This window comes from Protopterus annectens, chromosome 3.part1 (assembly GCF_019279795.1).
Source record: "Protopterus annectens isolate FY-2018-M chromosome 3.part1, PAN1.0, whole genome shotgun sequence".
In the NCBI taxonomy this organism is placed as follows: domain Eukaryota; kingdom Metazoa; phylum Chordata; order Ceratodontiformes; family Protopteridae; genus Protopterus; species Protopterus annectens.
In genome coordinates this window covers 181,968,613-181,994,479 of record NC_056732.1, presented here as the reverse complement: position 1 = coordinate 181,994,479, position 25,867 = coordinate 181,968,613, and positions in this window count along the sequence as shown.

Here is a 25,867-nt window from a genome sequence, read left to right as displayed (position 1 = left end):
TAAAGTCTGCCAACTCATGACACTCTGAAAACATATGTTCCCAGATACCTATTTCTTCCCCATCACATGTCCAACATTTGCCAGCTACCTGAGGAAAAAGTCTTTGGAGTCTGCCTGGGGCATAAAAGTATCTATGCAAACACTTCCAAGCAAAAATCCAAAATCTTCTAGACTTTGTTGCATATTTGGGAGACATATATCCCACTGTTTCTTTGTGAATTTCTTATATAATCTCTCTTCCCAATCTTTTCTGACCTCCTCTGATTGATTCCTATAGTTATCACATAATATGCCTACTACTTATGCCTTTTTAACAGCAGCTTCTGTTCTAGATTCAACAAAAAACTCATCAGTGCAGGTCTTTCACTTAGGATCCCCCTATCCCTTTTTCTTTGCCTATTCTCTGATATCAGTTCCTGATAGGGAAGGCATTCCTTAGCCTGCAGTACAGATGTCTTCTTGGTCTCTTCCCTTTGTATTATCTTTCCCTCTGTAATTATTTATTTCCAATACATTGGTTCATTTGTCAGCTTCTTCCAGTAAATTCCAACCCTCTCTTGTTTATTCTCTTTGCCCCTAATTCCAGACATCCTCATTGTCAGAATCTCCTTTCTCCACTCCTGTGCTGGCTTAGTTTTTAGTATACTTCTACCGTTGTTACTCTTCTTAAGGATCTGCATGAAAAATTACACTTTCTTCTTATTTCTTGAATTTCCCCACTGCTTCAACATCACCCCTTTCTGCTTTGAATTATATTATAGCTTTCTACTTGTATTGTGTCGAGCTTTAATGGGGTAGCACTAAAATATCCCTTTTAATCAGGTAATCTTAAATCACCTTGGTCTATTGGAAGAATCAACTTATCCAACTTGACTCTAGCCTTCTTCCCCTTCCAGTTAAAATCCTTCAACTCTTTATTAATTACTACTTACAACTTCTCCTCTGGTTAATGAAAATATGCCTGACCTGTATTTAAAATTAAAGGGACTAAAATATTTTTACATCTTCTATCTTGTTATCTATATCCATAGGCAAGAGCTTCCAGTTTCTCAATTTTTGTATTAACTTTTATTTAGTCTCTTCCTATATATCCTCATCTGCCATAACAGAATCCTTTTTAACCCGTACTCCTAAATACTTCATTTTTCATATCCCCATAAATATATATATTGCTGAACCAAATCATGTGTAGTTACAAACTTTGTAACTGGCCTTTGTTTTATCTTCATTTCTGAGTCCTTTATTTTCTTTGTTAATGGCTCTAAATGCATCGCAAATAACAAAGGGAAAGAGGACACCCCTGCCCGGTTCCTCTGTTTAGACACAACTTATCAGAGAAGAACACTCCTACTTTTTATCTCTGATATCTTATATATCCTCCTCATTAAACTCGTTATTCTATCAGGGAATACAAATGCTTCCATTGCCCTACTCATATAATCCCAGCTAACACTGTTGAAGGCTTTCTCTGCATCAAGACCCACCAGCAACAGCAGTATTTTTTTTACATTCTACTTTCCTTTGGATCATCATCGTTCCATTAATGTTATCAAATGTTTGCCTCCTCTCCACAAAACTACATTGATCCCGATCTTTCAATTTTAGCATCACCTTTGCCATTCATTTAGCCATTATAGACAATAATACTTTATAATCAAGGTTTAAAATTGAAATGGGCCTATATGAAGCTGGATCTGATAAGTATTTACCATTTTTAGGTAATGCAGCCAAACACAGCTTTTTCCTGGATGTTGGTGCTTCCCCTCCTTTTAAAATACTGTTAAACAAAACCTTCAAGATTTTTATCACTTTCTTCCCTTCTAGCTTCCTTCCCATGGATACCATCATCTATTCATGGAGATTTTCCTACAGATTAGTTATACATCACCATTTTTATCTCATTTCTTCCTATATTAACTCTTAATTGTTGAGCCTCATCTACCTCTAACCTTGGCATATTAACGCCTCACCATTTCTCTGCTTTATACAAATTTACATAACATTTCTGAAATATCTCTAATGCCTCTACAGGATCTCTGGTTATTTTTGTTGTTATAGGCTCTCTAATTGTGGCAACAACCCGTTCTACTTTATGTTGCCTAAGGTGGGCTCTGAAGTTATTTTCAAAAAAACAATTGCTTAACAACGATCTTTCTAAACTCATACATATTATCCAGGTACTCTTTTATTTTTCTCTTTATCACTCTATAGTTGTGCTTCTTGTTGTTGTATGAGATTCCCCTTATTTTGCAATACTTTAACCAATGTCAGCCCCTCTAAATAATTTGTGCTACTTCTTAACCATATCTCTTTTTCTTGTATTTCTAGCCTATTTTTAAACTCCACTTTCATTTTATCCCACTCAGTAGGTATAACTTCTGGAGTACTTGCTATATTCCCTAATAACTCCCAAATATTTTCCATCACCAATTCCTTAAATCCTCTCTTTTTAACAGGTAGGTCAGAACTCACCAGTGTCTCATTTTTGCTTCCTTACCCTGCATTTTTATCTTAGCTGTTATTGGCAAATGATGTGAAATAGTTATTGGATGTGTGCCAAAGCTCTCAATTAAATGAACATGTTCCACTGAAATATAACTTCTATATAGTCTAGCCATTTTATTGTACCTTGAAGAATAATATGTACATTTTCTCTGAGTTCCTACTATTGAATTCATGTCTCCCATAGCAAATATTTTCATAATCTACCCTTTTTTGTTATATTGCCCTTCTGGGCCACACAGATACATTTTCATTGTTGCAAGTCAAATTCTAGTCCCTAACTCTAAGTAGTATTTCCTGCTGAAAGCCGATTATTTCTCCCAAAAATTTCTTAAGCTCCATAATTGCACTTTTAGGTGGAATATAAATACATAGCAGCATAAGCGTCATCCTTTGCCAGTAGCCCCTTACTGCTACAAATCTACCATTATTTTTTTCCCCTCTTCTGTCAGTACTGGAGCTCCTCTAGCAAGTAATATAAGTACTCCTCTTTTCCTTTGTTCCTGACATTCTGCTGAATATCCATCATGAAATCCTTTCTTTATCAAATTCACATGCTTAGTTCTTTCCAAATGTGTCTCCTGTACCAATGTTATTTGCACTCTGCATTTCTTAATATAATTAAATATACTTTCATTTTTGTCTATACCTGTGAGACCATGCATATTCCAAGATCATATGGAAAGTGTTGCCATGATGATAAGAATTAATTATTCCCACCTATTCTATATGAGAGCTTTTTTAAATGTCAATTTCCAGCTTTTAAGATGCAAGCACCAATTTGAACCTATGTCACATTTTACAAAACTTTTTATTTTAGTGAAAACCATCAAACAAAAAAAAAAACAAACCCACTCCAGAACAGCCTATAACCTGTTAACTTAATGCAAACATACAATTATGTACATCTTCAAGTAATGTTTTACCCTCCTAATAGGAAAAATAGCCCCAAATAAACACCTATAAATACAAGCCTTATCTAACCTAAAGTTAAGGTTATCCGTGCCAAGACACATGTTACCACCTATGTTCCTACTTGCACTAATTATTCTTTATATCTCTATTCCCCTCCAAGATGTGAAAACAACTTATATGTTTTCAGAAAACAATTTTTAGCCTTAAAGAAACCAGTGTTTTGGCTTTTTTTATTGCCTAATAATCTGCTTGTCTCCATGTAAACAGAAAAAAATACAGCCCTTAACTGCAGGCTTCCAAAGACAAACTGAAACATTTTTTGCTAAAGGAAAACTTTTAATTACATTCAGTGTTCCCTTATTTACTTGTTTCCACTAAAAACTTTTTATTAAATTAAACCAAGTGTCATAGTCCAGATATTCACCTATGTAAAGTTAAGAGAAAATTTATCAGCTCTACATATATTTTCTGTGTACTTTTGCCACCCTTCCCCCACCCCAGTAACTCAAGATTACAACCTATTAACTTAAACATGCTTTTATTATCCGCAGTGGTGCAGTGGTAGCATTGTTGCCTCACAGCAAGAGGTTCTCCTGTTCGATTCTCAGCTAGTGTGAGGCGAGTGCCTTCTGTGTGGAGTCTGCGTGTCTTCCCCGCAGGTCGAGTGGCATTCCGAAAGACATGCATGAATGGGCGTGCCTTCGTCGAAGGTTGGGCATCGAACTGGCAACTCAGCACCTTGAAAATCTACTGCCAATGATTAGCGGACTGGAGTTCCGCTGTGGCGACCCCTAACCGGGAAAAACCAAAAGACAACAACAACTTAAACATGCTTTTGTCTAGCCTTTATTCTCTTTTTGCATTTTAATGCCTACATTTCTACTAAAAAGAAAGAAAGAAAAATACAGCTGCTTACTTTAGCATCTTTATTACATACAACAATAACTAAAATGTCTTTACTATAAAACATGCAATTTGTATCATGAAAAGTTTTATAGAAATATTAAGAACAAATATTGTTTTATTTACAGTTATCCTTTTCCTTCCTCTTCCCTTGCTGTTAGTGTCCTTTCAAACATTAATGACACAAAGTGAGACAAATGCCTTTCAGTTCTCTCAAGTTTAACAAAGTTTCATATCCATCTCCCAACTCCAGACTCCAGTTCAATTCCAAGGTATTCCCAACTCACCTAGTCAACTCCTGTGCTTTTCTGTGTTTCTTATGCATTTTCCTTTGAAACATGGGAAAGGTTTCACTGGCAAAGTCTCTCTATGTCATTTATTATTAGAAGATTGAGACACAAGAGTTCCCTTCTGCTTGATGGTTCACGTTTTGTTGGACAAACTTTTGTATTTCCTCCTTTGTGTGTTCTGCATCAAAAAATTACCTTCATCCTCCAGGGGAAAAAAATATTGTGAAGACAGCTGGATGCAGTAGCTTGAAATTCACACCTGACTATCGACATTCCCTCATTGCTAGAATAAGTTTGATTCTTTTCTGTTCGGTGTGCAGTAAATAATCATTTTCCACAAGCTCTCTGCTCTTTCCAACTTTTAATACTTTGCCCTTTTGTGACAGTTTTGTTAGGATCAACTCTTTCTGCTTGTAGAATTGCATTTACTGATACAGGTCTTGGCTGGTTTCTCATGGTCAGATTTGGGGCATACACACAATGTGCCCTTTCAATTAGCAGATCCTACTGTGGAATACCAGTCCAGTCACTTACTTGTGCCTTCATAAAATGAATACAGTCTGTTTCTTCTAGTTTCTCTGGTACAGCAGAAAATCTCACACTTTCCTTGCCCCTATCCTTTAATTCTACCACTTTTTTGAAATATGTCTTCTTGAGCACTCTTACACTTAGCCAGCCTTTTCTTCATTTCGACCTCTGATTTTTGCAGTTTTATCAGGTCATCTAAATATCTGTAGTCAATGTTTTCTCTTCACCTTTTCTAGATAATTTTCTTTCAGGGTCTTTTAGTTTCTTCTTTGCTTACATCCAGGCAGTGTACTTATAACCAGTTACTGACTTTACTAAAAGTGTCAAAGTTCCTGGCACTTGTCTTTCAATTTGTATTGTCATGCTGGGAGAGCTGAAATTAAGCTGTTGATTAGTTTGCAGCCATTTGGAAAAAATATAAAAGTACTATGCTGACAGATCTAGGCCCTTTAGAAAAGTTGGTCAGCTATTTATGTTTTATCAAGAGACAAAAAAGGGACACCCTCTGTCTAAACAGACAGTTTCCTGGTGGTTGTCCTCAGTTATTGTTTTTTGATATTCCCATCATGGCAAATCCATTCCACAAGAACCTTGTCTTCTTTGATGGCATACTGGAAAGGAGTGGACTCTAGAAGCATTCTAGAGGCAGCTAAGTGGTCCTCTGTACATACTTTACAAAACATTACAAACTGGATTCCTTTTCTAGGTCCAGGTTCAACTTTGCTAGGGCCATTCTCCAGGTACTCCTGGGTCCATATCTATCCTCCTCTCAGGATGGATAGGCTTTAATATTCACCACATGGGTTCACAGGTACATAAGTGTATATACTAGGCTAACAAGCACCAGGGCCTTTATAAGCCTAGTTACATAGCCCAACCCAATTGTGTTCCTATGTATCATGGGGATTTACTAGGAGGTAGTATGTTAGGAAGTTTCTAAAGGTTATGTTGGGGGAAATATATTCATTTGGCCTTAGTTACTGTCTGCCTCTGTCTATTAGTGACATTGGGAGCCAGAGCTGGGGTGAATTTCCAATTTCTCATCCGTTGATCAAGGTTATGTTTAAATAGGGTTAGTGATGGACTCTGCTTCACATGGATGGGGAGCAAGTTCCAAAGCATGGAGATCCTCTGAGACACATATCTGTCTCACCAACATTTCCTATTTATGTCATAAGCAACATCTAAAGCCTTGCATCTAGTGGTTCAGATGCTGTTCATTTTGCAGAGGTGAAAAGACCCATCAGAACTGAATCCAAAGATGCGTTGTATGGCAGGAATAGATTGCATCCCGATAACCTGTAAACCAAGTATAGAAATAATGTTTTAAGGTGATCCATATAAAAAAACGTGTTTATACCTTGGATTCTCCTGGTAAGAAATCTTTGTGAGTGTTCCAACTGTTGCATATGTTTGTTCAGGTACATACCGAAGGGGGAATTTTACTCAGTGATGGGTTTGATAAGGGCAAAATAAAGGGCACTATGACTTCCTTTGACCTGGATGCCATGCCCTTAGTTATAAGTTAGGTGACACACAATTATTTTCTTACTACCTTGGTCACATATTAGTCAAAGGGCACATTACTATCTACATATGTTCCCAGATCCCTGACTACCAGGTCAACTCTTAGTGGTGTCTTATCGATGGAGTAATTACACTAGGTAAACATTTTCCAGAAAGGTACTATAATGCATTTATTGGCATTGAATTTTAGTCTGAGACTTTGTCACCAGTCATTTGTCTGTGTTAGACCCTCTTGTCAGGTGTTTTTGAGATGGAGGACTCTACTTTAGCTCACAACTTGCACTCATCTGCAAACTTGGTCAGTTAAGGGCCCTTGACACTAGCCATTACTTCCAAGAAACAGATGCCAAATAGAAGCAGTCTCAGCACAGAGCCCTGAGGTATCCTGCTGCTGATCGGTCTCTTAGTGAAGGTGGTATCACCAATCCTGACTTCTTGGGTCCTACCTGTGTGCCAGCTGACAATCCAGTGAGTTATGTAAGGGTTTATGCCCAGTTCAGTGAGACAGTCAACTATATCTGAGTGGGGTATTGTATCAAATGGTTTAGTCAGGTCTAGGTAGGTTTTATACATCATTTTATCCATATCTATTGTCTTGGTGATATTTCCAAAGAAGTCACTAGGTTTAGTAGGCAAGAACTTCCTTTGACAAAACCAAACTGGGTTAGGTCCAGTGTCTGAAGGTTGCCAGTGTCTTTGTTGATCACTCCCATGATAATTCATTCCAAGACTTTCCATATTAGACTAGTCAGAATATGGGTCTTTAGTTTCCTGGGTCAGTTGATGGTCAACCCTTGTGCAGTGGGATAACCACTGCAGTCCTCCATTTTCCTGTTTTGAGGCTGTAGTTGAAAAGTGACTCAAGTGGCTCTGATAGGTCATGTTTCAAGCTATTTGGAGGCATCTGAGGATATTTTCGGGCCCACTGAGGCTGTGTTTATGGTTTTAGCAAGTGCCATCAAGAACCGCTTCCTGATAATAGTTGGGGGGTTATGCTAGTACATATGCCATGCAAGGAGGTGCGAGGGGAGGGGGGGTGAAGTTTGAACTGAATTTGTCAGACAATAGATTCGCTATGCTATTCTCCTAAGTGAAGGTGGCACCTATGACCACCATTTCAGCACACTGCTGTTGCTGCCTTTGAGAAGATACATAGATCTGTTAACTCTGTGATTTAGTGTACAGTTAAACAAATCATAGAAGCCCCTCTGTCCAGTATTCTTTGTTCCCTTTTCTCCTTTCACATGGTTACAGGACACTGTGTGCTCACTTCTATAACTTAGCTAAAACACCCTCCTTTCTTCTAACAAAAAAAAGGAAGTGTGACTATTGCACACACATCCTGAGTTTTTCATCTCAGTCAAACAGGTAAATTTCAGCATGGAACTCAGAGTTTACTATTGTAATGTTGTTTAGAGTCACTGTATTATTCACTTAAGGCTTATGGTGGATTGCTGTTCTACCTGTTATTAACTGTTTCTTATAATAGTAGTGATAATGCAGTGTCCTACCACAGAACATATACTTACAACTTTAAACAATATTTATATATTACTGTCTGGTCTTTTTCTACTATACTCTTGCTGCTGGTCTGTCAGCCAGATGTAGTTTGTTCCTCTCCCCTGCAAGCTTTCTTGCACTCTTTGTTTGCTGTGAAACTGTAACTTTGTGAGGGAAACTCACCTGTAGATTTATAGTGTTTTGCAGTAGTTTACCTCTTCTAAACAGCTCTACTGAAACTGCAGTCTGGAGTAGCAAATCCCTTGTGCTTCCAAAGCATGTGTTAGACTAATGTTGTTATTACATTAAATTGCTCCAAGGACAGCATATCAGATAAAGACTCCTCCTACTGGTATTGGAGCTGTTTCCCATTACGCTCCCCTCCAACCCCAATTCCCCAGCTACCCATCATGGCATTACATTTATAGGACATGTTCTCCACCTAGAACTCCACCTACTTCCCACTCCTCTTAAAGGCATACACATAAATATAGACATACCCTGGGCACAAGAATACAGACACAGTTCATAAACCATCAGTCTGCATTTAAATACTATAACGTTCTTTCCTCTCTTACATTTACTAACTAACCACAGTGATCATGACTTACACCACCCACCTCACTTAGCTATTTACTTCTGCCCCTCCTATATTCATATCCCAGAGTTCTAGCTCCTCTTTCTCTGACATATTTCCCTGTCTCTCTCTCTCTCTGTCTCTCTCTCTCTCTCTGTCTCTCTCTCTCTCTCTCTCTCTCTGTCTCTCTCTCTCTCTCTCTCTCTCTCTCTCTCTCTCTCTCTCTCTGTCTCTCTCTCTCTCTCTACAAAGCGACATACAATGCTTCTCTTAAATATTACTGCACCCTTACTCTTCCTGTTTTATCACTCTACAAGTTACTGTAAATAACTCAGTCTTGTACACATTTCTCCCACTCTGTGCTCCAACTCAAACCATTTAAATCACTCCACTTCCCCACTAATTGCTTCTAGTATATATGGAAACTCACCCAATCTTTATTTCAAATTTAAATTACTAAATCCTCATACCTACCACACTAAAATAAAACTAATTGCTAAAGTTAAACCAAAACAAGCTTATCAAACATCCATTTTCTCTCTTTTACCACTCTGGATATTCATTCCAACCCCAGCCCCTCCTCTTATCCTAACTCCCCAGTAGCCTCCAAAACTCATCCAAAGTCAATTCCCCTCCTACACAGCCTACCCATCTCCTTCCAAAACAGGGACCACACTACAATCACCAAAACCATCAAAACCCAACTCACCTATATAAGTTTCATCCAAACAGTTTAAATTCATTTCCTTAAATACTTGTAGCATCTATAATAAAATTTCAAAACTCCATGCTTGGATCTCCCACAATACATCCGATATACTTGCCATAACTGAAACATGGCTAACCCCCCCATATGCTTAACTCTGAAATATCACTCCCTGGTTATAATATCATCTGTGCTGACAGAACCCAAAAAAGGGTGGTGGAGTAGCTTTACTATACCTTGACTATCTTTAAATCCTTCCCTGCAATAAACCTATTTGTAAATTCCAAAACGCTGACCTTCTCAACTTCCATCTTAACTAATTCAAGCCTATAGCGCATTTTTTGTAAACTTCCAGTAACTAAGAGACTTATCAGCTTATAATAGGCAGAATTAGAAAGGGCAAAGAGTTATTAACAACATGGCACTAAGATTGTTAATCTAGGATGTCCCAAGATAGAAAAGACTTGATTATCTTATGCTTTTTAAGTTGATTTTTCAGAAAATGCTCTGGAATGCAATTATGTACGTAGGTTGTAAGAAGTGCAACATTCCACACCACATAGGTGTTAATGAGTTAAATTAAATAACATTAGGTAACTATGTATTATAGTATTGCAATAACCAATGACTGGGTGTGGTATATTAAAGATTTACCCATGCTTGGTGTGGATGAATCATGAGGGCAAAGCCCGAGTGATTAAATAAAGGCAACCTAGGATAAATCTTCAATATATCACATCCAGGAGATGGTTATTGCTATTATACAGTGACGTTATTGAAGAAAAAAATTACTTACTTTTCTTAAATAATGTCTTTGTATAACAGCCCTGTGGTGTTTTTCCGCATGCCCTATGATGATGTACTGCGCTTGTGTATGGGACTTGGGTTCCTAGGCTTACACAGTACATCACTGCTTTAACAAACAGGCAAGAGAGAAAGGATGATCTCTGTTGCTATTTTTTTGGGAAAAAAAAACTGTAACCTCCGGACGGTTTAGAGAGACAGGGTAAAATAGAAGGAAAATCGGGTATGTTTTAGTTTGCAGAATGTACCTGATTTTCCTTGTATTTTTTTCTGCTCTTTTACATACCTCTTAATCCTTTATTCGAGAAAAATGTGGACAAAGCATAAATAAAGGGAGAATAAGTGTGTATTGTCTGAAGGAAAGAAAGTCTGAAACTGAAATGCTTGTCATTATTTAGTGACTTCGTTCCTCAGTGATTTGTCAGAAAAACACAAATTTTATGAGGCAAAAAGGCTCTAAATAATGACAGGCTTTTTTAGTTTCAGACATTTTCCTTCAGAAAAATGCTTGGCTAAGAGATAGCAATTAAGAAAAAAAAGTCTGGCTGCTCAGTGATACTTTAGTGCCCAGACTTTTGCTGTTGGTATATGCTCGATTTGCAATGGGCATGCTGGTTGGGCTTCCCAATAAGTGTGCTCGTTTTAGAATATTAATGGTCAGTCATTGTATAATATACTGTATTACCCCAGGTAATGATACTACAACCCTGGAAAAATCCTAAACTGGATCGTACTTACAGTTTCTAATGAAAAGATAATCCTAGGTGATGTTAATTTCTATTGGCAGATTATCTCCACAAAATATCAGTCAACTAGCCTAAACCTACTTGGATTGACTGAACTCATTTCCTCCTCCACACTTTATAACTATCCCATAAACAGTGGCTCAGTTCTCGACTGGGTATTGGTGTCCAATTCCCCTAAGTATGTCTTCAGCCGCACCCTTTCTGACTCCCTCAGTGATCACCTCCCAGTATATGGAAACAGGCTCAGTACCCATCATGTCAAACAACACTTACTTCTCATAACTTCACTAATTTTAACTCTGATACATTTAACAGAACTCTTAGCTCCTTTGACTGGTCTATCCTAAAAAAATATTCCACTCGATGAAGCTGTACGCAAATTTAATTCACTTTTCCTGAAAACCCTCAATGGTTTAGTTCCAAGTAGAACAGAAAGATTAAAGAATAACCTTACTCCTTGGTTATCCACTCAAAGAAATCACCTAATGTATGAAAGACATAGGGCTTGGAAAGTGTGGTTAAAATACAGATCTCCCCTAAACCTACAACACTTTAAAGAACTATATAACTGTACTAAAAGACAGATTATTGCAGACAAGAAAATCTACTTCAGTAACCCCTTACTAAATCAGTCTACCAACCCTAAAAAATTCTGGTCTTCTATATCTTGCCCCAAACAGCATTCCCCCCAAAATAGCTGCTCGATAGAAAGCATTGAAGCCCTTACTAAAGATTTTCCTCACAACAATCCTGACATGCCATCCCCTCAGATAGCAAACATCCCCTATTTCACCTTAAAACCCATCCCAACTGCCTACATCAAATTGTTACTTCTTAAACTGAAACCCTTTTCTCCTTCAGTAGATAATCTCCCAGCACAATACCTCAGGCTGGATGCCAGTTCCATATCCTATCCTGTGTCTCTTCTAATTAACAGATCTATCAAAGAATCATATGCTCCTTCTCCTTGGAAAAAAATTCTTCAGCATCCAACTTCATAAAGGCGGAACCTCATCTAATATAACCAGTTTCAGACCTATTGCCATATTATCCCTTTTGTCAAAAATTCTAGAGAAGTGCATTCCCAAATAACTTATTTAACATATTCTTTAGGAAAAGCTTCTGACCCCCCCTACACACACGGCATGGTTTTAGACCACACATAGCAATACCACAGACTTATTAACTTTCACTGATACTATGAACAAAGCCGGAGAAGAAGACAATTTTGTTTCCTCTGTATTTCTTAATCTAAGCTTTTGATCTATTCTCTCACCAAACACTCCTCTACTAACTGACTTCCCTCAGGTTACCATAACCCACACTACTGTGGTATAATAACTACTTTACCAATAGATACCAGTCTGTTAAATAGCTCTCTACTTTTTCTTCCTTTCTTCCTGTCAATACTAGTGTGCCCCAAGGTTCCATTCGTGGCCCTCTACTCTTATATAGTCACGAAAAATGTACATAAATCCCCTCAGGAAGCTTCCCTCATACAATACACTGATGATTCTACCCCAATTTCTGACAACCTAATACATCTTCAGAGAATTACTCAAAAAGTCTTTAACCCTGTTGAAAGTTGGTTACAGGAATAATCACCTGCTACTAAATCCCTCCCCAAAAAATGAAATACTTCTCTTTCTTTCAAAATCTCAATTCTATGAAAAAAAAACTTTAAAATTCCTTCCTTAAATAATATTATGATGAAGTTACCCCAATTATAAAACTACTTGGCATGACAATCAGCAACAATCTTAAATTCTATTTACATATCCACAACAGCATCAAGAAAAAAACAGCAAACATTAGGCACCTACATAGGGTAAAGAAATTCCTTACAGACTCTGCCAAGGTAACTCTAGCTACAACTTACCTCTCACCCTCTCTCCTATATGGATGCCCTAGCATAAGCAACCTACAAGCCTCACTTAGTTCTAAACTTGAACAGTGCTATAACAAAGTTGCCAGATTTACTTGCAACAAACCTTACTGGACCCACCACTGTTTAGCACTAAAAACACTTAACTAGTTCCAGCTTCCTCATCAAATATCTTATACTCAGCTCACTCTAACCCATTAAACTATCCATATCTCATCCACCTACAAGGCAATTAGACCTCTACTCCAATACTATCTTCCAAATCGTCCCCTTTGGTCAAATAATAAACAATTGTTTACCATCTGCAAACCACAAAGGGCTGCTAGGGTCATTATGTATCTCAATAGTGTAGCTAGAACTTGGAATAAAATTCCTATATCAATCAGGTCTATCACACACCTTTATCTTTTCAAACCATTGCTAAAAGACTTCCTCTCTGCCTCCCGGCTTTGTTCCTGCACTTCATCTGGGACATAGCTCTCTAACACCCTTCATCACCGTTCTTATACCTCTCTTTAAAGCACTAAATCACTTAACCTGCTTATCCTCTCCTAATATACCTACTTCTAATCATCACATCCAAATTACTATTCCATCACTACTTCTCTGTTGACACTAAAACTTGCTAATTTCCTCTAATATCTCACTCTATTGTTTTTCTTAAATTACTCCTACTTATCTTATACACCACTCTTCTATTTGTAAACTCTCAATACAAGGCTTCTAATTTTAATGTTTGTGAATATCGATACAAATTTTATTATACTATTATGCTATGAATTCAATGAAACTGCATTATAACACTTGTTATTGTAAATATTGATTGCATTAAATATGAAACCTCACCCCCCACTGGCACTTGTGCTTAGTTGGACTTTCCTGGTAAACAAAATGTCAATAAATAAATAAATAAATGTATTATGGATATAGCCATAGAAGGCCTTGTGGTTGTCTCTGGCCTGTGAGGTTTCTTGAACTTGTAATAGGCCTTGTTGGACTTAATTAGTCCTCTTAGTTTCCTGTTTAGTTTAATTAGAGAGCTTGTATCATTGTAGGAGCTGTTCTTCCTGATTTTAAAATCCAAATAAAGAGCCAGCAGACAATGACGAACTGTGGAGATTTAATTTATTATTCAAAGCACAAAATCCAAAACAAACCGGTTTCGGCTTGTCAAAAGTAACAGCCTTCCTCAGTGTTTGAATAATAAATTAAATCTCCACAGTTTGTCATTGTCTGCTGGCTCTTTATTTGGATTTTGTTACATGGTTTTGAGCCATGCAGTTGCTTTACGTGCAGGAATTCTGTTAGTCATAACCTGCTTCCTGATTTTAGCCATGACTTTTTTCCTTTTGTTATATGCCTTATTAAGACTAGCATTCCACCAGTGTGGCTTGTTTTTATAGTTTGTTTTGGGCTTATTTTTAGTAGGTACAGCAGCCCCTATACAGCCATTTATATGTTGTACAGGGTCTCTGTGAACAATTCTGCATAGGTTGCTGTGAACTCTGAGTTAGAAGGGACACTGTATTTTGACAAACTATTACTTAATAGGATGTAGTTTGCGTTTGAATATTTCCTGCCTGTTAGAGGGTTTGTTGAGGTTACTAAGATGGTTTTTATTTTGAAGGAAGGAGACAGCTTTGTGATCTGATCTCACCAGTGAGGATGTGCCACTGGGGGTCTGCAGCACTCTCCCATATTGGTGAGTATCAGATCCAGTGTGGTGGAACCTCTGATGGGTGTGTGCACTAACTTGTTAAGGGTATTTCTGTTAAGAAAGTCCAGGAATTGTTGTGCCTGCAAGTTTGAGGCAGTGTATTGTCTGTATAGTTGTAGTTTAAGTATCCCATGAATAGGGTATTTGGTTTAATGGTGAGTGTCTCCAGTAGGTATAGATGCATGCTAGCTGCTCTAAGATTGTCTCAAGACAATGGTTTTGTTTTAGCCACACTAAGTTGCAGGTTTTAATGCTAAGGGTAGCCTTAAAGATAAAATTTACTATCTAGATATTTGCATCTCCACACGGCGCTGCTAATCTCTTAATGTAAAACACCAAATAAGATTGCTTGAGAGTATAATGCTGCAACAAAACAACTTAAACAAACTACCTGGACAAGGCAATTTCAAGTATTAGGGACCTTTAAAATGATTTAAAGGAAAAATCAACAAATAAAGCAAAACTAAAGCAGCAGAACTCTGACAGCTAAATGAAGTGCAAAGCAATAAAATAGATCTCTTATCAGCCAAGGATGGAACAAGTTAACTGAAGTGCAAAAACAACAAAAATAAATCTCCAATATGCCAAAGATGAAGCAAGATTAACTCAGCACACTCTGAGTGTGGTGAGGGTGACAAACATATGGGAGCACTGAGAAAATGAGCAGGAGACAATTTATTGTAAAGAAGGTTTATTCAAGAGTAATATTGGTTTGCTCAGTGGGCACTTAGTATTACAGATATAGGGCCAGATTCAATAAAGCCTACACTAAGTGTACACTAAGCGTACACTAAGTGCACGCGATAAGTACCCAATACAATTCTTATCACATTTTTATGCTTTCTAGTCACTCAGAAAGATTACACTAAGTGTACATGTAGTCTACACTTTGTGGTAACCTTTATAAATCCTCTGTCAATATTTAAAGCTGCAGGAATATCAGTAGGAAAACTAAAATTAGGAGGAAGAAGGTGTGAGTCATGTCTGTGTTGTCCACTCAGAACAGTGTACACTTAGTGTTCACTTAGTGTAGGCGTTATTGAATCTTGGGGATAGTGAAAATAATGGGTGGAAAATGTGATTAAATAACTTACACAATAGACAATAGCAAAGAAAGAGGGGATGGATGGACTTTGGAAGTCAGATTAGCATAAGAGGCGGTAACCAGAGAAACAGCCTTTTAAAGCCACGACAGAAAAAAAATAAAGGGGTGGGAAAATTTGGGGGGGGGGGGCTGCAAGAAACAGACTTTGCTAGAGAGGGATCCAGTCAAATAAAGCCAATATTGCAGCTCTATGACTCTGATCTACAGGTCAATAATCTGAGGTAGGTTAGAATTTCAGAAACTTTAACTTAATGCCTCAGTAGGGGATGGAGCAGACATAAAGAACAGAAGGAAAAAAAACAGTAGCAAAGTAAACAGAAAGGCACTGGAATGCAATTTTAATCAGGTAACTGATAAGCAGAATAAAGACTCTAGAAGGAAAACTAGAATATGAACAGCTGTAAAGTAATGAAGCACAAACCATGGAGCAGAATTCACAAGACTGCTACTGATGCAACTCCATCACAGACTAAGGCATCAGACTATGCAGACATTTTCCAGCAATGCTGTTTATGGAAAAATACTATAACAAATGATTAAATGAGGTTCAAATCTGGTAGTAGCTCACAGTTCTGCCACAACTGTGAATGAAACTACAAGATTAAGTCTCCAGACAGGGATCAAAATGCAAACTGCTAGCTTTTACAACTAATTTCACTTATGGAGATAGAAGTGCAGTGTACTGTATAAACGATGCAGAAATCTTTCAGTAATACACAATCTTTCCAGAACTGCAAATTAAGCTAAAAGATGAAGGTCCCAGAACAAACTGAAATAATGCAAACATAACTTTTTGGCTAAAACATGGAAAAAAAGCAGAGAAGTAAAGAAAAAGTGTTACCTCACAGGTCACTGTAAGTACAACTTAAATTATTTAAGCAGAATTTAAATAAAAGCATTTTTCCCTTTTGATAAAAGGATAAGGGCTACTGTAGCAGTGGGAATGATGAACATAGTACAGTTGTGTAAGTTGCACTTACCTATTACAGTAGCTTTTCAAATTCCTTACTGCTGCAATAGCCACACACGGTCTGCATCTTCCCACTCTTGCATAGATTTGTAGTTGGGATATAAAGTAGCATAGTGTTTATTCCTACTTTATATGTTTTATCATCATTATTGGTTGGTTATTTCAGAACTGTTATGCTCTTTTGTCATTATGTAGGCAAGTAAGTAAAAATGGGTCCTGCAGGGTGGCAAGTCTAGCTCTCTATACGTTTTAGTGTGTAGATATTTTGATTTCAACATTTTAACATTTCAGCATTTTAATATTTCAACATTTTACTTTCAGTATACTGCTTTTCAGAAAGTTGACAGGGTCCCCTTCTCACCACAAAGTGCATGTCTGTGAAACTGTCTCTGTGGAGACATATGTTCAGATTAGTCTATATATTACAGAGCACCAGTGACCAGCAACTGTAGGTTCATAGATTCATAGATTAGTACTAAGCTATCTGCCCTTGTGGACCATTTTAAGTCTAACCAATTTCCCAACTCTAGAATCAAATCCTGTACCTTGTGTCTGTGAGACAAATACCTTAACCATTTTGCTAATCCCCAACCCCCAAATTAGTCTAATACATGCCTGTATATCTTTGACAGTAAGTGCTTTAGTTTCCATAATGTCTTCATTAATTAAATTTAAACTATTTTAATATCATCCCTTTATCACTATGTGAGACAGGGGTGTCATTCTAATAGTTTCAGTTCATTAACAGGAAAAAGGCAGATATAATGCATTTACCATTATCAGTGAATTCTGTCTTCAAAAGATCAGATGAGGTATCAGGTTTGCTGGTATTAGAATAACTGGATTGTATATATGAAAACAGAGATGTCATGTGATGATTACTAAAAATATTTAACAAAAATGACCAAACATACAACCATATACCACAATGGGAACGATATAATATTCTTTCATAGAGACCCCAAATCCCTAGCATATAATGATTCATACAGATGATGGCATTTAGTGCCTAAGAATCAAGGTGATCCCCCCAACAGGCAAGTAATTATATGCAGCATTGGCCTATATTTGCAGCAGCATCATCGCCTCAGAAAGTAAAATTCAGACAGTTGTCAAAAATGGACCCTAAATGCCTTCAGGACCGGGACGTCCAGATGATAAGATACCCAACACTGTTCACTTTTAGCAAAGGTTAATCTACAGGAAGAATGCGTTTGTCTGTTTTTGCTTGTTTATTTGTTTGTTTTGCAACTTAGTAAGTGCATTGATGCACTCTAGATCCCTTTAGATTATGGCACGAGTTAGTATTTACAGTGGATTTAAACTCTGGATACATTCTTTCTACAGATAGCTGACATGACTGACAGCTTAATACATATGCATTATTTTGCAATGCTGTACATCACACTGATTAATGTTATCACTGCATTACCTCTGACTGACTAAATATTGTATTATGTGCAAAAGTCAGAAAATTAAGTAATGGTCAAAAGGTGCTTTTGACAATAAAGTCAAGTTGAAGAATACTTTGTAAAAGGGTATGTAAAAGAAAAATAGAACTCATTTGAATTTACAGAGATACCTTGTATATTAAAGTGCATAAGAATGTAGCTGGATGATGCACATACATAACCATGTGCTAGGAATGGCAGCTCAGGTCATATACCAGAAGCATGTAACAACTTGAAGAACAGCAGCAAGAAGAAATCCACAACTGGCCACAGCACAAACACAGGTTTAATTAAAAAAACTCTTAACGCCTAGGCTTACATCCTTCCAGGAGTAATACAAAACACACAGCTTTACACAGACTTTATATAATACCATTCATCAATTAATTATTCAATTACATAGTAATTGTTTCCAATTAATCTTTAAATTTAAGCCTACAGGTACCATAGTATTGAACTTTAAAATATAAACAGATTCTTTACAAAGACGTTTGTCCTTAATATCACATATTTCACCAATTTTCATAAAACTTTCTCTAAAACAGAAGTTTTTAACAAAGAATGATCAGCATTATGAACTGTATTGAAATGCATTGCAACCTTACTTTCTATTTTACCATTCTTTATATTTCTAACATGTTCCTGTACTCTTACTTTAAATTTCCTTTTGCTTTCTCCTATACAAAATAAATTACAAGGGCAGCTGAGAGAATATATTATCCCTTCACTGTTACACGAAAAGCTTCCACCAGGAGAAAACTAAATACCATTTATTTTCTTAAAAGTTGTAACACAGAAACATATAGAGCATATACCAGAAGCAGTCTATTTGACTTCCCTTTCTTTACCTCCTGCTGTCTAAAACTTCAATGAACTGTAACTCTCCAAAAAGGCCATGTGATAACTTTATGATCTCCAAAAATTATGAATAATGACAACAGGTGTCTTATGTGAAAAAATGTATATTTAACTCTTTCAGCAAACCATTCCTAATAACCTAGATAGCTCAGTGGAGACAAGTAGAAAGCAATTATTCCACCTGAAGAGTACTATAAAGTGTAAAGTGCAATGTGTAAAGTGTAAAGTGTAAAGGGGCATTACTTGACAAATAAGCTACTCTAGCAGGGCAATGTGAAGATCACAGCTAGGGATGTTTTGGTGGACAAAGGGCTGATTATTCTCAATGTTAGTATATGTATGTATGCAATGGAGGTTGGGGAGGAAACCCCCATGGGGGTGTGCAGGCTTATCACACTGCAAAAACACTTGTTGTAATGTTTAGAACAAATTGTGCTTTGCTCCTTTTTTAGTACAAATGCTTGTGCTGGAACTATTGCTGTCATGCATTTGTAACACAAGCAATTTAGTTTCAAGGAAACATAGACAGAGCCTGCTTCACCACAAGATGCAAGTATAGAACAGTGGTTAGTTACAAGGTCTCCTATGCACTGAGCTACATTCACAGTCACACTAATTGTTAATGTAGGATGGTGTGACTGTTGTGTAGCATGACCACTGATTACCTGTGACTGTTGTGTGGCATGGCCACTGACTAGCTGTGACTGCTGTGTAGCATGACCACTGATTAGCTGTGACTGTTGTGTAGCATGACCATTGATTAGCTGTGACTGTTGCCACAGAAACTATCTCTTGTATCAGAATCAGAGACAAGTTGTTAATTTATAATCTCTCAGGTCTCAGTCCAGCAGACAGGGATGCCATCCTTCACAATGCTAATGCTGGTTCTGTACCACTCCTTTCATAATATGGTTGGAAAATGTATCTAGTTATTTATGTATTTACTTAGTTATGTAGTTATTTTCATAATCACTATGTGCCTGGCACAATTAACTGTGACAAATGTACCTTTGCACGAGTAGAGTAGACAATGTATCCAGTAGCACTGTATCTTTCAATGGTTCTTAACTTCTTGTTTCTTTTTGTTTTAGGCAGACAGGTTCTACTTTCTTTGGATTCTCTTTAAACTTAGTTGACATATCTAGGCAGGATTTTTTGCATTGTGTGTGTTTCCAATACCTTGTCTGAAATGCAGATTAAAAACGTTTCTAAACAGTCATGACTATATATATTTTAAGACTATTATAGCCAAGCAATCTGCTAAAATATTGCCTAGGTTTAAGCACTTAGATTGAGCAGGTTTCATTCAAGGCAGAAAAACCTTTGATCACTTTATTAGGGTATTACTAATTGTAGAATATGCTTCAACATCACATGAAAGGCTTTTGTTAATGAGTCTGGATGCTGAGAAAGCTTTCAACAGAGTTAGATGGAACTTTTTATGGGAGACCTTGACCTGGGTAGGGGTGCCTGTTGGTCTTAGAACTGTATTAAGTCAACTTTATACATGTACCACAGACTGAAGCTGAAGTTAGTTTTGTCACCAATAATATCAGTCTGTAGAAGAACTATACAGGGCTGACTGCTCCCAAGTTAACTGCAGTTTATTTGTAACCTTTGGCAGTATGTTTAAGACAATAGGAGTTAAAGTGTGTTTCTCTGGGATGTATGAGCCATGTTTAGTCCCTATATACTGATCATCTCTTAGTTTACCAATCTAGAAACCAAATTGCATTGACGTTTCAAAGAACGGAATAGGTTTGAGGAATACTCAGGTTACAAAATTAATACCTCAAAAGTGGAAACAATCAAAATAAATTACAGTCCCTATTCTCAGTCTATGGGGGAATTTCCCCTCTATGAGGATGAGGATCAAGTGACATATCTTCATATACATGGTACATTGGTAGCAATTTTAAAGAGTACATATAATGAGATCCTGAGAAAGGTAAAACTTTAGTGTCAAAGATGGAAGCATCTTTGCTTAGATTTGTCTCAAAGATTCCAAGCTGTTTCTTGGTTTGTACTTCCTTTAATTCTATATGTCTCACAAGCTATTGCTTTGACACTGACTACTCATTCCTGGTCTAAGCTAAGATCTTGTCAAAGGGATTTTATATGGGGGGGTAAAAAAACAAGAATACAGTGGCAACATTTCTCTCCCCTTCTCCCAGGGTGGTATAGGACTGCCATATCTGGAGCAGTATGCTACGGTAGTGAGTCTTAAGGTACATGAGGAATTTATAAACCCAAGTAAATCCATGATTTAATGTGAAATTCTGTCTTTTTATCTAAATATCCCTGTTGAACTATTTAATAGAGTAACGTATAACAGACAAATCCAATTGAGATTTTTCTTGGTGGTTTTAGAATCATTAATTGTATCTGTTTGATCTGCCTTTAACTCTTACTCTGCTTGGTTAAATAACCTACCTGTACCTTTGAGTGTCTTGCTTACTACAGCCCCCATTTTGTTCCTTTCATATAAACCCCTTAACTTCCTTCTCATGCTTCTGACAGGTGTCCACAAGTAAGGGCACCACAGAACTGCAACTGCATGGTTATATAGCTTTATATACTACTTTGCACCATCCTGCTAAGCAAAATACTAACACAAACAGCATAGCCTCTATATGTACTGCTTTATTTCAAGATACTGTGATCTGTGAATTAGCATTCTCATGAGGTTCACACAAGCAGATGCATGACTTCTTTATGAATTCCATCTTGCTCTTCTGTGTAAATTTCACTACTACATGAATATTTCTGATTATGTAGTTGGTTTACTGCACACTTATGTACCCTAGAATACATTTGCCTGCACATAAGTACTGCCTGTCCTGTTTTGGACATGCAATTAATGTCTCTGTTGCTCTGCAGTGCTGCTGTGCTGCACAGACATTGCAGGAGTACAACACATATCCATAAATCCCAGCCTTAGCCCTTTTACTTTCTTATAGCAATGAAAGGGGCAGGCAAAATTTGCAACTATTATTCCCATAAAAATTATACCCAATTCAGAGTCTTAAGCACTGGTTATACATGTCTACCAAGTGGGGCTATTAATAGTGTCTCCCAGAACTCTGTACTGAGGTCACATCTTTTGAGATTATTCTTCTCAGATAAAAAAAAGTGAGAAATGGACTCTGCATAATAACACATGCTGATGAATAAACTGGATGACACCCCTACGTCAAAAAAAAAGATGACAAAGGTCTCCAAAGGTTACAAAAAGTACATGCCTGGTGCCTTAATAATGACATCACCTTTAAAGTCAATAACTGTGGCATAACAAAACTTAGCAAAAAATCAATTATGATACCAAAATAAATGGTCAAATCATAAAAAAGACATCATTAAAAATCTATTGATAGTGATTGAAAACAATTTAGACTTTGACCAGTCTGTACCTGTCAAAGACATAAAACTAGTCTCTTTGCCTACTCTGTCACTATGGCTCCTATTCCATTACTTATCTTCTTTAGCCTTTCTGTGGTATCCCACCTGAGAATCACCTCAGTCTCATCCCTTTTCCAGTCATTTGCAATCACTTTTAGATCACTCTGATGCCATTTGCAGTTCCTCTTTACTCCATTTATTCTACCTTCCTCGACCCAAACAGGACATCCATGATCTTCCCACCTCCTTCCCATATACGTCTGACAACATACTTTCCCTCTTCTTCCATAATAAACTTACCCTACTCCATCACCACTACATATGTAAGTTACTAACCTGTACCTCTCCAAATCTGGGGCATTTGTGTGGTTCTTAACTTATTTCCACAGAGCTCACAAATGCTTGACATCCACATCACTGTTTTCTGATTGTTTGGCTTGAGTCTACTGCCATCCTAGCACGGATAAGTAATTTAAACTCATTATTTACTCTTTTACAAGTTATTTAAGAGTACTACCATTGTATTTTCACGTTATTTTTGTATTTGTCTGCACTTTATCATTGTAAAATACCATTGCTGTTTATTGACTTTGTTGCTGGTCTTTGCAGTCATTTAGAAAGTATGCCTTTCTAGATAGTTTGTTTGTCCTGATACCATTATCTTTGAGCTAACTGCAGTGTGGTTTTACATTGAGAAGAACTGAGACTGCATTCTAGTGGCAGCAGAAGGAAGCCTTATCTGTCTGAGATGGGAATCATGCAGGAAGGATTTCCATTGCCTAGAGGACTACTTAATCTGTTTAGTCAGTTTTCTCTGCCTCTGAAAAGTTGACTCTTTTATGTGGCTCTTGGCTCATTTACACAGACCTCACAAAAGCTTAGCATCCATGCCATCCTAACTCAGATAAGTATTTTAAATGAATTGGCACCTAGAATTCACATTTTCCCTGTAAAACTACTCTTTAAACTTCCCCAGTACTCATATTTATTTATTCTTTTATTTTATTCATTTATTTAACATTTGTTTACCAGGAGAGTCCAGCTGGGACAGAGCCCATTTTCGGTGGGGGTCTGGGAAGTAACTCTCCAGATGCATGTGATTGGAATATGTGAGGAAACCAGTGCACCCGGATGAAACCCACGCAAATGCAGGGAGGACATACAGACTATGCACAGAAGGCACCCCAGCCAAGAATCAAACTTGAGAACCTCTTGCTGTGAGGTGACAATGCTAAGCACTGCACAACTGTGTTGCCCACTTTATTTAGTTATCCTTTGTTGACTGGGTTAGTTCCACTAGGCTAGTAGCCTTGTTTCTGGGGAAACCCAAGGTGGAAGTTATACTACCCAGGGCATCACAGAATTTCCCCTACTCATTAGTTGAGTGCTCGTTCCAGTCCTAAGAGAACAGCACCCAAGGAGATCCAAGATGGCAGATTTCACAGATGTGAATATCGGTGTATTGTTTGAGGCTGTACAAGATTCTGATGAGCTGTTTCAGCAAAATTAGTTTGTTTCTTCAGAAGCAAATGTTCAAAACAATGATGACTGTGTTATTATCCTTCTCCAGTTAGGAGAGTTGTGGAATGATAGTTTGGGAGAATTGTTATTGCAGAGCAAGACAAAAAGTGGAAAAGATATTCCATCAGATGGAATTATGAACAAAATCCAATCAAAGGAATCAAAAGCCATTAAAAAAAATAGCCAGAAAAAGAAATCATATGCTGAGATTATTATAGAAACTGCAGGGAAAGCGATAAGAGATGAACAAAGGAAAAGAAATGTCAACAATCAAAGGAAATTAATGGTTAGAATTCAGAGCAAAGAAGAAAAATAAATGAAAAGATATGATATCTGGGATAATTCAATGATCCCGTTGTGAGTGAAAGCTCATGAAGTAAAACCTTTTATTCTGTTCTGGAAAGCTTTTGTGGGAGTGTGAGAAGAAAAAGAACTGTAATCCATGGAATTATGTGGGTAAAGCATTTCACATAGAATCAAAAAAGAAAAATGCATGTTCAGTTTTGAACTGAAGTTGAAAAAGAGACTTTAAAGAGATATTTAAGCAAACTCTGTAAAGAAGTCATGGACATTAGCAAAGTGTATGATGACAGATGATTATGGACTGGTGGATGGGACTGTCATATTGTAATGAAAATTTAAATAAAAAATGTTCTTATTCCTAGTATGATAAATGTAGAGGGTAACAGAGGTTGGGGACAACTGAAAACGTTTTTTTTTCCTGTGGAAAAGATGATCATTTGATAGCTAACTGTGATAACAGAAAATGTTATATTTGTGGGGAAATAGGTCATTATGCAAAAAAGTATGAACTGAAATGTAACAAAAGTGGGCATTTATGGATGGATTGTAATCTAGAGAAAAAGGATGAAGAAGAAGAAAACAACAGTGAGGACAGTATACAGAGAAAAGAAACAGTCCCAATAAAAGATAAAGAGGAAGCAGAGAAGCAAAATCAGGCTAAAAATAATGATAATGATAAAGAAAAAATGAAGCAGAAGATAATATAGAAAAAGGTTCTGAAGTAAGTGATGAGGAAGCTATAAAATGGGAAATAATTATATTGACAAAAGAGTATGATGTGGAAAAATAAAATTTAAAGGGTAAGTATAAAATAGAAAAAGAAAGGAAATGGATAATGCAAAAAGAGATACATATTTAAAATTTACATAATTTCTGGTAAACTACAGCATATTCATAACAACAACTTTAGAGTATTTTCAGTAAATGTAAATACTACTGCAAATTTATAAGTAGAAGTATAGGCATCCTAAATGGGTATAGTAAGTGTGATATCAACATAATAATACTGAATGATGCAAGATTTTTCACACAAGAAGAGAAATTATAAATAACCTTTGGAAGGATACAATACAGAACCTAGGAAAATAACTACTTTGGACATAGTTGTACTTTGTAGAAAGTCAGTAAAAATATTAAACATAACATTGGTAATGATAGAAAGATTAACTGCTGTAGATCTCAGATGGCATAATCAGGTATATAGAATTATTGCACTGTATTTCCCATGTTACAAGTAAAGGGAAAATGTATTTCCTAAAAATCTAGATTATGCAGTAATTAATATGAATATAATATTAACAGGCAATTTTATTTATGATTTGAGAGGAGAAAAGAAAAACAGAAGAAATGAGTGAATACATTTTTTGAAGTTATAAAATGTGGACATTTAAAGATTTGGAAGAATAATTTGTGGGCATATAATTGAGATGTATATAAGATGGAAATAGATTATTGTATTATATCCCAAGGTTTAAAGATAGCTAAGGGAGAGACACTTCTAACAGGCTTTTCAGATCACTCAGCCATATGGATAGCAATGCAAGAAAATAAGGAGTAAATCAGACTGGGAAAAAGGATAAATAAGAAATTATGGGATGGAAATGGAAAGAAACTAATTATGCAGTTATAGAAAGATCACATTTTCACTAGCGCATATTAT